The sequence below is a fragment of the Podarcis tiliguerta genome (genome assembly GCF_965153285.1).
Source record: "Podarcis tiliguerta genome assembly, chromosome: 2".
In the NCBI taxonomy this organism is placed as follows: Eukaryota; Metazoa; Chordata; class Lepidosauria; order Squamata; family Lacertidae; genus Podarcis; species Podarcis tiliguerta.
In genome coordinates, this window is record NC_139535.1 from 29,088,721 (window position 1) to 29,103,043 (window position 14,323).

The 14,323-nt window shown below is 42.5% G+C and overlaps 1 protein-coding gene across 28 annotated transcripts in view; it reads right to left on the reverse strand.

Annotated features, from left to right (window-relative positions):
- FOXP1 (forkhead box P1) overlaps positions 1 to 14,323 on the reverse strand; it is a 521,641-nt gene that overhangs the window by 370,501 nt on the left and 136,817 nt on the right. For 24 of the 28 annotated variants that reach the window (XR_014507549.1, XR_014507550.1, XR_014507551.1 and 21 more), the window contains one exon: positions 868 to 927. The exons of the other annotated variants lie outside the window; for them this stretch is intronic. The gene's annotated coding sequence lies outside the window, so the exon portion shown is untranslated. The remainder of the gene's footprint in view (positions 1 to 867; positions 928 to 14,323) is intronic. 28 annotated transcript variants of the gene reach the window in all.

The window sequence follows — 14,323 nt, forward strand, 5'->3', positions numbered from 1 at the left end:
CTAGCATACAATTTTAAAGAAAGTGCTGGCAAATTAATTGTATACTTATGCTTTTTATGTTCAAGTCACATATGAAAAGAATAACATTTTACCCCACATTGAGTACAGTACCGTAGACTGAATATGGGTTTCAGCAGCATCAATCGTATCAAGTGAGATTAGATGAAAGTGCATATAGGATAAAAGAGGCATATAACTCCTACATTTTTACCTTGTGGCTAACATGGCAATTTGCCTCCAGCAGCTGGGTGCATCACAGATAAATTCACGTCAGTATTCTATTGTGAATATGAGTGGACAAATAATCATTTTCCGAATGCACTAATGCTTTTGCATTCTGATGATGGCATGGAGCTCTTGCATGCAGGTGCAGACCTTATTTATTTGGGGATTTTGTATTTGTTTTGTTAGGGGCTAATGTGCACATGGCAAGGACTGTGTAGCTGACTACATAAAACTCTATTTGTGAACATGGTAACCTATTTCCAATGGGCAACATTATTTAATATCAACCATTGATAGCTGTTGTCCCTCTTATAAAGTTCAGGAACCATGCTGCATGTATGCACTGAGAAACAGCTGCTGCACTGGATACTTGGATATAGGTTGTCTGAAGGGCTTGACATGCAACGGAGTGTGAAAATATGAGCTTTGTAAAAGATGGAAAAACATGCTCCATTGCAAACTGAACCCCTTCAGATAGCCTAACTCAACGGGGTTCCTCTCAGTGACAATGAAAATAAACACTTATCTGAATCTGCCCTGAGGTGTGCCACATGCATGACACAAGCCAGCAATTTTACCCGTGTTCTAATCACAATCGTATCTGATACCATTTAAAAGCAACATTTAACAAAAAGAACAAACCTGGCTGTCCTCACTTTTCAGTCACTGATTGTCACTGTGCCATGTTTCAGGAGGAGTTAGCTGTCAGAAAGAAAGAAAGAAAGAAAGAAAGAAAGAAAGAAAGAAAGAAAGATCAGTTCAAATCCAAATCTGTCCTTCGGAATGTTTCCTTTAACATGCATATTGAATTGATTAAATTTCATTTCTGCTCTTTGGAGTGTGAGGGTTTTCTTCCAGTCTTTTTCCTCCTCCCTTCTCAAACAAAGCTACTTCCAATGTTCTGAGGGCTGGAAATTAATAGCCCTTCTAACTTGGATCTCTCCTGGTAGCCACCACCCCTGGCAAATCGCTATTTGTAGTTTCACCAAAAACAAATCATGCGTCTAATACAGCATTTAAGAGACTGAAATAAATCCATCCCTTGCTACCCTATCATCTTAAATGTTACTATGAAATTTGAACACATATGGCCAAAACCAAAAGAGCCAGATACATTATATAATTATCTTTTCTATTTTTACCTCCTAAAAATGAGATTATTCTGTTTCTTAAGGCTCGGGGAACCTTTTACAGGGGCTACATCCCACAACTTAAGGATAGGGCTAAATAAGAACATAATATTTTAAATACTTTTTCTATTACATTTTTAAGAACCAGTGCATGGCTAAATCACAGAAGAGGACCCCAACATCCCCCTTCCTGGCAGAATCTTTAACATAATACCTTTTTGGTAATGTCATGTCATAAACAGCTTTTTTAAAAAAAGAAAAAGAAAAAGGACTACACGTGAACATTTTCCATTATCTTTGGTGCACTTTACTACGGTTTAATGTGCAACGCAAAAAGATCACAGTCATCTAAATGTTGCTACAAGAATTATCTGTCTCACTACAATTCAAATGCTTTGTTATATGCTTTCTACAGTAGCCTGTGTACATCCCATTCTTCATGTTATCCAGTGATTTAAGGGCCTCTTTTGAGGACCTCAGCTTGATCACTGTCCTTTTCTTCCTGTCAGGAAAGGGAGCAGTCAAGCAGCGATCCTGCTTTCTGCTACTGATTCGCTTCCCTACAACTTGCATTAGACGTTATTAGAGCGGCTCCCAGCAGTGTGTAGTTAAGAGTCTGACAGTGTCCCCATTAGAAAGCCATTTTTCTTATAAAGGGTTTTGTAAATTGGCTATGTTAATGACTACAGAAAGAGGAATTTTTAATTTATTTTTCACCCCTAAAGGAATTATACATTTCTATTCCTATTTTTTTGTATCACAGCAACAAACAGCAATAGAAAAAGAGATAGGAAAGAGAGAGAAAAATAACTTAAAATATAATAGCTCAGCTGTTTGGTTTTCTGTCTAAGCTATGGCTTATTTTGCCACATCCAACATAATATTCCTGGCAATTAATTTATAATACAGAATTAAGGAAATAGAAATATAGAAATGAAGCCGGTTCTAAAACATTCAGGGTTTTTTTTAAAAAAACCCCAATGTAAAATATGAAGAGGAATGGCGGGATTTTCAAATGTATCCCAGAAAATGAACCTAATATTTACACCAAACCAAGTTTTATTTAAATCAACATTATGTACTTATTTTCAAATAAATGTGGTAAATGCACTTATAAGCACAACACCCTGAGCTAAAAACTCTGCTCACACAAAACATTTATAATATCATTACCCACGATTTAGTTCACTTTACCATCACATAACAAAATGTTCACATAAACTGTGTTTAGAGCAGGGGATAATAATCCTCCTAAACAGCTGACTCTGGGAATAAGTGTTGTGTGAACAAGGGCAAGGTGTCAACCATGGGCTTTATCGTGCTTGAACTACTGTGATTCTCAAACTGTTTTCACCCAGATAACCAAATGCATTTCTGTCTTATTATTTACATTTTTAAATATAGGAGCCTCTTTTTGGCTGGCAGGAGAATTCTTTAAATAAAGAAATGAATGAGATTATCTAGGAAAGGGATTGTGTGTTGAATCCAGAGGCTGCACAAGAGAAAGGCAATTCTGCTCCCTTCTGCCCTGAAACCTTCTGTACTTCATGGAAAACCTCTCCATAAGACCAGGGAAGGTCTGAATAGTGGAAGCTGTGTCGTACTGGCCTGCAGTGGAAGAGAGGAAATCACCCAGAATCAAGTAGAGAGATCTCTGGAGGTTTTTTTAGGGGGTGGAGGGTACAGGGAGGAGGAAGGAATGAGAAAGATCGGTTGTGTGAACTGTTGGTTCATACAACCAGTGGATCAAACCCAATTTGTATTATGGATACATATTCCTATAAAACTCAAGTAATTTTTGCCCTGTAGTGTAGCCAAAGAAAAAGAGGAGGAGTGCTGGTTGCTAGAAGAGTTGGTGTTACTACGTTCAGATATGCTTTGGGTCTCTGAAACATTTGCCTGCCAAGACAGTACAGTGGTACCTCTAGTTGTGGACACAATCCATTCTGGGGTGCCATTCGCACCCCAAAAAGTCTGCAACTAGAGCGGCACTTCTGCGCAAGCGTGGAGCGCAACAGAGCGCTTCTGTGCATTTGTGAAACACGCAGAATGCTTCTGCGCATGTGCAAAGTGCGCAGAACGCTTCTGCATGTGTGGCGAAACCTTGGAGTATACACTTCCAGGTTTGCTGCGTTCTCAAGCTGAAAAGACGCAACATGAACCTAACGCAAGACGAGGTATGACTGTAGGGAACTTTGATTCTGTCCGTGTTCATCTCTATTTTTGCCATGTTCCCATGGACCTCCTGAAAGCAAATGGTGTCCCATTAATCATGAACAAACCACAGTTTAAGAACCACTGATCCAGAGCAATACCTTTTCTGGGTATAAGTTTAAAGGTAGAATCAAACATGTGGTGAGTTGTGGTATACTCTTTTGACAGGATTTTATCACCTCAGCATAAACATGCTATATGTTTGAAAGTGGATCCTGGTCATAATTTCTCTCATAAGGCTTCTAACCTAATCTCCATGATGTGCAGTTTACACATGTAAGGACATTTTAATGTGGGGCTACTTTCAAACAAGTAATGTCCTCATATGTATCCTGAAGTGGTACAGTCACATGTACTTACATGAAACCTCCTCAGAATACTATCTAAGGGCCCTCATATTTGTGCCTGTTCTGAGGGAAAATCTATTCATATGAGCCTGGTCTACATTGCTGAATTTCCCTCTGCCACTGCCTAATATCGAAATAATTCTGAGGGAAATACCTATTTTTCACAGTTCTTAAATGCTTCACACATTTAAAAAAAGACAGCGAGTTTGCTCCACAGAGTAACTGGGAATGACACAAGAGAGTTGGTTTCTTCCAGGGCATTAGCTTTCCAGTGCAAGGAAGGGTGAAATGTTTCTCTCACCAGTGAAAGGCACACAGTGAGACGTTAACATGAGAGAATAAGCAGAATCCTTTTTAAGAAGAATGGTAGTTATACTTTAATTTAAAAATAAGCTGTTAGACATTTATGACAGGAAAATGTCCCACTAGCTAGATTCCAGTTCTGTTTGTATTTAGGGTGTTTACATATTTTGCCCACAGGAAGTCTCTGCCAGCAAGTCTGAACTTTCTAAAACATCCATTCCAATTCAGGCCTCTTTCTGGCCAGCTCCAAAAGAAAAGCAACCCTCAGCATTCCCAGGAGATGGAGATTTCAAGCTTTCCAATAATAAAATGGATCTGTTAGGTGCTAGACACTACAATAATATTTAAATTACACTTTTGCCTTTTGACCCCTTCCATGCACACCTCATTGTCACACACATTGCCAAAAAGGCATCTGCCAATTCTGTTACATATATAAAAAAAACCTAAACATTTTCTTTCTTTCTTTTCTTTTTTGTAGGTATGCAACAAGTTCGGTTTTTCATCAAAACCATATGATCAAACAGTGAAATATACAAAGTAATGTGTCTGTGTTACCACAATGTCAGCTCAAAGACACTTTGCTCATCGTCAGTCTATAAGCCTCTGGGCCGTGTCATACAGCTCATCAATATTGTACACAAGAAAAGTTTTTTTTAAAAAAAAGTCTCAAAGAAAAGATTAAAAGCTTCTAATGATGGGTGATGCAGCCTCACAAATATAAAACGGATTACCCAAACTTGGTTGTGATGCGGAAATCAAGAACACTTTCATGATGAACGAAAGCAACTCTGTGCAATAAAACGGCCATTTAGTTTGTCATCCTCCACACAGAGCAGTTACATAACTAATAGAACTCTCTCACTGAAAAGGCCTTACAGGTTCAGGGTCCTTCATTTGCAGGCAAGTCTAATAGGCAAACCTAAACATTAGGGGTCCTAAACATTAATAACTATTCCTGTCCCTCCTCTTCTCTGACTTTTGCATGCTATGCCTTCTGAAGAAACACAATCTCTCCTCTGATCTTTGTATATGGCTTCATTGCGATCTCAGTTTTTATCAACAGATAAGCACTGCAATATCGCATCTAGAAGCTACAATGGTAAGAGGTTTGGAGCCAATTCAAAACCTGGAAGTGATGCACCATCAAGACATTAACAGTGTAGTCCTATACACGTCTACTTAGAACAAGGGTCGGCAAACTAAGGCCCACGGGCAGGATCAAGCCCGATTGCCTTCAGGATCCGGCCCACAGACTATCCGTGGATCAGTGTGGGGATTCTGTTCGTTCGGGCTGCGCCATTTCCGCCCCCCCTCGAGCCATTCCATTCCCCCCCCCTCTCCCTTACACACACTGCGGCGGCACCTCCTCCCTCCCTCCTCCTGGCTTCTCCCCGCCTTGCCTAGAGGAGGAAGGGGGCTAGGCTGAGCTGAGGGCCATTTTAAGCAGCCCCTCTCGGGAGCCAGCCCTTTCATACCGCTCATCTTCCCTCCACTGCCGCCCCCCCTGGTGCTCCTGTGGGCCAGAGAGTGGAGCAGATGAGCTCGCTCTGCCTACTCACGAGAAGCAGTGGCGGCGGCGGCAGCTGCAGGGAAGGTGAATGCAGCGGCTGAGGCTAGAGTGTGTGGAGCAGGACTACTTGCCCCCCTCACCTCTGCTTCCAGCTCCACACCACACCGCCCCCAGTGCTGCTTCTCTGGCCCACCACAAGGTCTGAGGGACAGTGGACCGGCCCATGGCTAAAAAAATTTGCTGACCCTTGACTTAGAAGCAAGTCCCATTGCATTAAAGGGAATTACGCTCAGGTAAATGGGTATAGGTTTGCAGCCTCAAAGTTTGAAGGAGAAACAGAGGATAAACGAAACTTCATCTTATTGGGGGATTATTGTTGCTACATTCTTTACAGAACTGGGTTTTCAGGGAATTATAAATTGTTGTTGTTTAGTCATTTAGTCGTGTCCGACTCTTCGTGACCCCATGGACCAGAGCACACCAGGCACTCCTGTCTTCTACTGCCTCCCGCAGTTTGAAGTTCATTTTTATCTATTATTTATACCTTGTCCCATTGGAGGCTGGTCCACTGAGGGACAGCCCTCCCAAGGAGAATTCAGAGAAGTGTTTTTAATCAAATCTCAGAATTACACACTCTTTCATCTCCCACTCCCATTCTGTACTTCAAACTAAAAAAAAAAAAAAAAGCTCAGTAAACATTTCTGTCAATCTACTGTTCTCTGGCCAATCAGTTCTTGGCATCACTCAGCCAATCCTAATCTGTGGCAAAAAGGTCCCTCCCATGTGTCTCGAAGCAGAAAATCCATGTGACTGGGTCAGGCTGTTGGAAAGTCTGTTCTAGTGGGTAAGCTCTTACTCCACCTGCCATTAGCCATTAGCCATTAGCAGACATGAGATGAGTCAGGTTCGCTTCAAAAACAGTCCAATGCGGTAGCAGACTATCAGAAGCATACACTGGTGCTGAGACTACTCAGAACTGTTTCCCTGAAAGCAACAGGGAATGTGTCCTACTTTGAGGAGCTTTTGTTTAGTTTAATATTTGTTTTGTGATGTTCAGAGAGACAGAGAGAGATAGAAACGGAGAGAAGGAGCAAGCAAGCTCTATAATAAATACCTGATTTTTACTTTATCACTTTGCATTTTTTTAAAAACTGGGGACCCGGGAGGAGAAATAGTGGCTAGCTTGTGTATGTGGTGCAACAAACTCTGTACAGCAGGGGGCCAGTCCACTGTCCCTCAGAACTTGGGGGGGGGGCGGTGGACGATATTTTGAGGGGGGGAATGAACGTATTCCTATGCCCCACAAATAACCCAGAGATGCATTTTAAATAAAAGCACACATTCTACTCACGTAAAAACACTCCAATTCCCGGACCATCCACGGGCCGGATTTAGAAGGCAACTGGGTCAGATCTGGACCCCAGGCCTTCGTTTGCCTACCCATTCTGTACAGTATTAACAATTTCCCAACATTCACTCATTAAAAGCTGCAGCAGCTCCTGGGTAGAACAAGTAATATAAGCAAGTTCCAACCCATGTGCAATTCTAGAAAAGCTGTGAGGATCTGCTTCCAACATGATACTAGCAGGGGATTTATATTGAATTGTGCAGGAACAGAGGGAAATGTTTCCACTATTATTCCTACCTTGTTATTTTGTTTTTTTAATAATGTTTTTATTTATTTTTATAGTACAGAAAACACATTTAGAGAAAACAATGGTTACCTTACAACAGTAAACAACAAATAACTTGTCCCGATAAAATTACAGGCATTTGTCATGCCGTGTAATAAAGTTTCATTTGATTACTCTAAAAGATCACGCCACATTTTCCCATGAGTGTTGGGTAGATTCCTGCCACAGTCTGAACAATTTATGTATTCAATAAACATTTGCCATATGTTATAAAAGGAATAGGGATTGTGTTTGCCCTTTGCTGCTCTGACCTGACATGTTAATTTCTCAGCCAATGTTACTGACCATACACTGGCGTATCAAGAATCGATGTTAAACCCATACCTTGTTCTTTTGTGAGTTTGTCAGTGAATTTCCAAAATGAAAAGTTTGGGCTCTATGCCTGTCTGGATATGACTCCACATTCTTACTCAAAACTGGAGGATAGACTCCCAAATCTCAGACATAACTGAGGTATGATTAGTGAGATGTGATGAACCCTGCACATGAGCAGAGATTATTACTTCACATTTCCAGGACTGAGCCATGCATTGCAATTATGTTCTGATTGCAAAGAATCTATTGTTGTTGCTATTGGAATATTTGCTTTTTAAAAATTTAGAGATCAAAGGGTTTTGGACAGCACATAATTAAACTGATCAAGTACCAATCATTTTTTTAAACTAAAAGCTAATTTATAAAATAAAGAAAAAAGAAAAAGAGAAGAAAAATGGAAGACTTCTGATTCTCCATCCATCAGCTTTATAGACTTATGCAAAATCTTTGCTCCAGAACAACATCCAACTCTTCTACTTTCCATAAACCAACCTTTTTTCCTTGTGTAGAAAGGAAAAATGAACTTGTGGTATCTGGGTTTGAAGACTGAAAAAAGGGTTAGGAGAAAGGCTGATTGCTTATGTTTTCTGAAATACGGTAGCCTAAACTGAGATTACCAGAGGCAATTAAGAACCACAAAGATAGACAAAACACAACTGGAAGACAAGTTTCACAACTATTTCATTCCCACACTGTATAGGATGAAACTGGAAAGAATAAGGGGATGGGGAGAGAAAGAGAGAGTTTAATTTAACAGAATTAGGCAGCCTTGCAAATAAGGGAGAAGGTGCACATTAAGAAGACAAAGGTCCCAATCCCACTTTTCCTCATAGTTTTCACAGAGAGAGGAAGTAGTGACAGTGGATGATTAACTCTTCTGCTGCCTGCCCGTTTTTCAGTCTGTTTTTAATAGTTTTTACAGAACTGGAAGTTAACCTGAGCAAGAAATGGCAAGGAAACACTCAGCAAGTGTGAGAGGAGATGGGACATATTCTCTGCTCCCAATTCTCCCTTGCAAATGTCATCCTCACCACCCATATTTCAAAAAGCACATTTGCCACCGCCAAACCTCCTGGCCCACAATAATGTTTACAAGTAGCAGCTCTACCAACACATACCCACCTGATTTAGTACATTGTGGCCTACAGAAGGCATAGTAGATGAGAAAGGATGGGGGATAAGCACCCTAGCCTTCCTCCGTTTACAAAAACTTTCTTGCACACTCACGTTACCTCAGGTAATTCAGCAGCTAATAATAATAATAATAATAATAATAACAGTTTTATTATTTATTAAATTTATATTTAGAACCCCAGAAACATACAACCATTTGCCTCAAGTCTGTCAGAAATTGTCCACTACAGCAGGCCATGGAGGAAGTTTCTTGTATAACATACCCTAATCTTCCCTCTTTTCAGAAATAATTATACACAATATTTTAAAATTAACTACCCTGCTCCCCCAATAGTGGCTGCTCCCCAAGTTTCATCCCTGTGTACGTGCATTGGTCACTGTCGGTACATTGCTGTAAATGTTATGACCAGTACAGACCTATCTTGTCCAGTGAAGGCAGGTTAAGAGTTTTCCACCTTCCTTCACTTTGAAAGAGATGCCCAAACAATTCAGTTCCTCTGCTACATGATCCTGAGGAAAGTGTTAGACCCCTCACAGCTCAGAATATCTATAGTGATAGTTTTACTACAGCTGACCATTATCAGGTCTTCATTATGGCTATTCCAACAAGAAGTATGTCTGCTTGAGGCTTACTACGATGAGCTCTTCCACTGAAAACTGAGGTTGTGATCGGGAAGGCAATCAAGCAGGAATCAGATAGAAATTACTCTCGATCACTGCCAAAGAGGCCAATATAAGAGCTGCTGACCTAGAAAGGAAAGCCTGCGCATCAGAGCACCAATCCCTGCGGTCATTTATAGCTCCTTGTGCTCCCCACGCTTCAACAATGTGCTTTCATATCTGAAGCATACATACATGCCAACTTGCATTTTTCACATGTATTTCTCCTTATTCTCTTGTTCAGACCCTTGAAAGGACTGGGAGGAAGGATGGGGGGGCTGCCCACTACCCTTTTGGGGATCAGCATTTACATATAGCAAGCCTGCAATCATTTGCTTTTGTTTCCAACATGCACTAGGTGTCTATAGACTACAGACATTCCTTAACAAGAATTCAGATACCTTAAAACCTTGTTATATCATCACTGTCCTCAGCTAGTTGCACAACATTTTTCTTCTGGTTCGGGGCGGGGGGGGGGGGAATTGTCCATTGTAACTTGACTGGAAAAGCATGTGCCTTAAGTGCCCTCGCTACTCCTAATTACAGAAGCTATTAGACACTAGTATCCATATTTGAAAAAAGCAAATGGATTTGCTCTTCAATATTCAATTCCCCGCTTTCACTATTGCTAATACAATCTACTTCTCACTATTCTCTTGCAACTGCCTACTCAACACTGAAAGCACTATCCAACCAACGCAGAGCTTTACAGCTAGGCTCCCTTGGACCTTTGGCAAGGAGATTATTTGTATCTCTTGCACAATGTTTACACCCCCCTTGGTAGGGGCCAACCTGCAGGTATTGGGAAGTATAAAAATTCAATAAATAATAATAATAACATAGCCAACCCCTGGGTTTGACTCTGGTTGCCGCTTAAAAAAGGTAAAGGTACCCCTGCCCGTACGGGCCAGTCTTGACAGACTCTAGGGTTGTGCGCCCATCTCACTCAAGAGGCCGGGGGCCAGCGCTGTCCGAAGACACTTCCGGGTCACGTGGCCAGCGTAACATCGCTGCTCTGGCGAGCCAGAGCCACACACGGAAACGCCGTTTACCTTCCCGCTAGTAAGCGGTCCCTATTTATCTACTTGCACCCGGGAGTGCTTTCGAACTGCTAGGTTGGCAGGCGCTGGGACCGAACAATGGGAGCGCACCCTGCCGCGGGGATTCGAACCACCACCCTTTCGATCGGCAAGCCCTAGGCGCTGAGGCTTTTACCCACAGCACCACCCGCTTACTGCCCCTTAAAAAAGGGGGGCACATGGACCTCACACAGTGTTTGGGAGATTCTTTAATCCTAGTATATTTGTAAAGTAACTACAGTTGCAGGTAACAAGGACACTAACAGTTCAGAGAGAGAGAGAGAGAGAGAGAGATGATGCTGGGTGCTAATGTACAAATCAAAAGAAAAAATCCTTATTTTATTTTATTTTTAAAATTGCTTTATCTTCAGGGCCGTTGCTCTGGGCCTTTACTTTAATTATACTATTACCCATACACTCCAAGTTCTACCTGAGATAAAAAAAATATTTGCATGAGTGAAATCGTGCAAATCAATAAAACTACATCTGTGCAAATATCACACGTCACATTTGCAATCTAGTTTAATAACAAACTACCTTAATAACTAGTCTGACTTTTAAAAACAAGAATATAAAGGTATATAAACATATGAAAATATGTATTTGAACATTAATAAAGAGGTAACTCAATCGGTTTTGCAGTTACTTAGGACAAAACACTTGATTTAATAATAGTAGCCATAATCCAGATCTTCAGCACAGTGCCAGGAAGTATACTGTCAGGCTCACAGCAGCTGCAACCTATGAGAATGGGGCGTGGGAGGAAACGCATGCCAGGAGCATGTATGCCATAGTCCTTACCGGAAAGTAGACTAGATTGCACTAGCTCAAGAGATCTAGCAATTAGAAAATGAATATAGGTACACAGGTGTTACTTCAGCTCATCAGTTTTCTCCCAGCCACAGGGAAGAGTGACAATGCATCCATCATGACCTAGTGGTAAGCCATGACACATTCCTGGACTTAGAGCCTCACCACCCACTGAGGGAGCTTCCTTCCAAGAACACAGAAACCATCGAGTTATTTGAAGAGGCGTAACCTTGCATGGGGGCCTGTTTGACCGCAAACAATTAGGTGTCCTGCCGGGAGGAACAGATGATCGACTATTACCTAATGGGCAGCTATGTACATATCAAGCTAGCACATGGTGTGGGTGTGGGTGTGGGTGTGTGGGGGTGTGTGGGTGTGTGTGTGTGTAGCAGGCATAGGCCAACTCAAGATGTTTTGGGAATACAACTCCCATCATCCCTAGCTAACAGGATCAGTGGTCAGGGATTATGGGATTATGGGAATTGTAGTCTCAAAACAACTGGAGGACCGTGTGTAGAGACACAATTTCATGCTTCTCCTGGAGACAGGATCTGACTGTGTACGTAATCCTACGGTCCTCTTCTGCATGCAAAGGCTCCTTATTCTAGATGTTAGTTTTGAGCAAACTATTCAAGCAGAGTACCACAAAGGAGCTGAAGCAGTGGGTTCTGTAAACATCTTTGTTGTTTTGACTGTTTGGCCTGAGGCAGTCTTCTGCAGGGGTAGATTATTAAGTAACGACACATGTGTTTATACTGTAAATAAGAGCTAAATAAAAGAAAAAAACACCCTACTTTTTTTAAAGAACACAGGAATCAAATGCAAAACTTGTAAAGATGCAAGCATTTCCATTCATGACCTTTAGACACAATTATCTCCCGGCTCATAAATAATTTGCTTCTGATTCTAGTACTAAAAAATTGAATATTTTGAAACGTTACAATCCAATTGTGCATTACCTCGATCAGCACAGTGTTAATCGTTTCAACAACTATCTACAGGTGGCAACCAGTTTGTGTGGGGGTTCCATTCCGGGCCCTGCACATGTCAGCAAAGAGTGCAAAAACCCACTCTGATCCTATTCCTCTCTCTTTGGGGTCAAAAAGGACCTATGCGGCAGCAGTCAGATACTGGCTGGATTCGCCTAAAATGGTTGCTGACTGTATTTGAAAAAATAGTTTTGCCAGCTTATCACTTTTGAATCCTCATCTTAGATCCTCTTATTTATTTATTTATCTTCAGCAACTTTGTGCCTTAACCTCTCCTGCTTCTCTCAAGCAGCAGTCTCAGGCATATCATAAGCCTCACCCTTAATGGATGTGGAGCAGCGGCGGAGAAAGCCGAACTGGCGCCTGGGGTGGCACACGTGCCCTGTGCCAGCCGTCCACAGGGGCACACGGGGCATCCGAGGAGTCTACCTGTCTCCTCCCACTCAGCTGCCCTACAGCTGAGGGGGAGGCAACGGGCGGACCGTTTGGGACAGCGCAGAGCCTGCGGGCGCTCAAGCCAACGCGTCACTCCCAGGCACGCTGCAGGCCCTGTGGTGTGTGCTGCCCACCATTTTGTCACCCCCCTCAGCGGAGACACCCGGGGCAGACCCCACCTAATGCACCCCCCTTGCTACGCCCCTGATGTGGAATTCCTACCTTCTCCTATCTCTTTTCCACATCTACTCTCCTGAAAAGAGCAAGAAGCAACTTTTCTCTGCAACTCCACTAGAAGTACTGCCCACAGTCTACATAGAAAAACAAAGAATTTTGCCGATCCGCTACAGGGAGGGTGATCAACCAAAACTCCATTGCAATGGTACTGCAGCAGAGCAAGGAGGGAAATTATCCCTCAAAATATCTTCTCTGTTTCTCAAGACTGGCTGATCACACTAGGAACTGCTATTGTGCCACCCATGTTGATGCAGCACTGAGCAAATAGGGTGGTGTCTGAAGTGTGACACAATGTTAGTAAAGTAGGTCAGATTAGGATAGATCTGGAGGTGTTATTCTGTGTATGGAAGAGCCTTTGGTCCAGCAGATGTTCCTGCTTCTGAAGAGGGATACTTTTCACCAATTCTCCCTCTTGCCTATTGGCTCCCTGCACTACATTCCACACTGTTCTTCATGGTGTCTCAATCCTTCTTCAGGCTGAATGAGTCTCTGAGCAGGTGGAAACTAAGGTAAAGGTAAAGGTACCCCTGCCCGTACGGGCCAGTCTTGACAGACTCTAGGGTTGTGCGCCCATCTCACTCAAGAGGCCGGGGGCCAGCGCTGTCCGAAGACACTTCCGGGTCCCGTGGCCAGCGTGACGAAGCTGCTCTGGCGAGCCAGAGCCGCACACGGAAACGCCGTTTACCTTCCCGCTAGTAAGCGGTCCCTATTTATCTACTTGCACCCGGGAGTGCTTTCGAACTGCTAGGTTGGCAGGCGCTGGGACCGAACAACGGGAGCGCACCCCGCCGCGGGGATTCGAACCGCCAACCTTTCAATCGGCAAGCCCTAGGCGCTGAGGCTTTTACCCACAGCGCCACCCGCGTCCCGCAGGTGGAAACTATCCAGGCCTAATTTCACCTTGAAAAAGATATGCACTCAACCACCCAAGTTTGGTATTAAAGAGAATTACTGCTTGCAGAATACATGTGTCACTTAGTAGTGGAGGTAAACACACACACACACACACACACACACACACACACCATTCAGGGCAAATATATGTTCAATGATACACTTACTAATAATGTTTAGAATGCATTCTCTCACACCTGAAAGAGTACCAGGTTTAGGTCCTCTTTGCTTTCATATAAGTTTCTGTTGCAACAGGATAAAAGCTATAGACAAATATTCTCTTGAGAGCAAATGCAATATGAACTCAAGGGTTAAGCAGCATTTGACTGACTTTTACCTCATGG